Here is a 1134-nt window from a genome sequence, read left to right as displayed (position 1 = left end):
TCCCATTTTTAATGAAGAAGCTAAAGCAAAAATATTCAAATGTTAACCTTTGTTAATTCTGCGTGGTGCATTGTTGTTATATTAGTCTCTGTACTTCCATGCTTATCTTCTAAAAAAAAAAATGGATCACATAGAAAAAGTTTAGCCAAAAAGGGGAAATTAAGGAATGAGAAAAAGAAGAAAAAGAAAACGCCCTTTCCCAAAACAAGAAAATGTGCTCCTTCTATAAATACAAATTAAATCAATATTAACATACAATGTATCTCCTATTAAGTTAAAGATGAACACTACTCAATGTTACTGAAGGGGCAGAGGTTAGAAGGATGCATATATCCTTTCTGGAGGACAATCTTGTAATTACAGCAAATTCACTAAAAGAGTGTCATCCCTATAAACTGTAAGTTTTACCTCAAAGAAGTTATCCTAATAAATATACATAATAAGCATAAAGATTTAGTTAGGAGTATTTTTATCTTTGTTAAATATGGAATGCTTCACAAATTTGCATGTCATCCTTGTGCAGGGGCCATGCTAATCTTCTCTATATCCTTCCAATTTTAGTCTATGTGCTGCCGAAGCGAGACGAGTATTTTTATCATAATTTGCTCACAATCTTGAAAAACTGGAAAGCACACAAACGCCCAGCTAGAGAGGCTAGTTATGTAGGTCACTGTGCAAAGTCATAAAACAAATAAGTTAGACACACCAAAAACAAAACAAAAACTACAGGCCAATATCTCTGAAGAATATTGATGCAAAACCTCACCAAAATACCAGCAAATTGCATTAAACAACATATTGAAAAGATCATTCATTATGACAAACTGGGGTTTATCCCTGGGATGTAAGGATAGTTCAACATATGCAAATCAATTAGTGTGATACATCATATCTACAGAACAACAGACAAAAACTATCTGATCATTTCAATTGCTGCTGAAAAAGCATTCGATAAAGTTATACATCCTTTCATAATAAAAACCCTCAAATAACTGGATATAGAACAAATGAACCTCAACATAACAGCCATATATGACAGACCCACAGCTAGCATCATACTGAATGAAGAAAGCCTTTCCTTTTAGATCTGTAACATGACAAGGATGCCCACTCTCACCACTGTTATTCAACATA

General features: G+C 33.4%; 1 non-coding gene across 1 annotated transcript; it reads right to left on the bottom strand.

The window, feature by feature from the left end:
- Positions 1 to 478: 478 nt before the first annotated feature.
- Positions 479 to 584, bottom strand: LOC115837474. Its single transcript, XR_004032506.1, has one exon. It is a non-coding gene; the product is annotated as a U6 spliceosomal RNA (small nuclear RNA).
- Positions 585 to 1134: the final 550 nt, after the last annotated feature.

Source organism: Nomascus leucogenys, chromosome 11 (genome assembly GCF_006542625.1).
Source record: "Nomascus leucogenys isolate Asia chromosome 11, Asia_NLE_v1, whole genome shotgun sequence".
Classification (NCBI taxonomy): domain Eukaryota; kingdom Metazoa; phylum Chordata; class Mammalia; order Primates; family Hylobatidae; genus Nomascus; species Nomascus leucogenys.
This window is presented reverse-complemented; position numbering and strand designations above follow the sequence as displayed.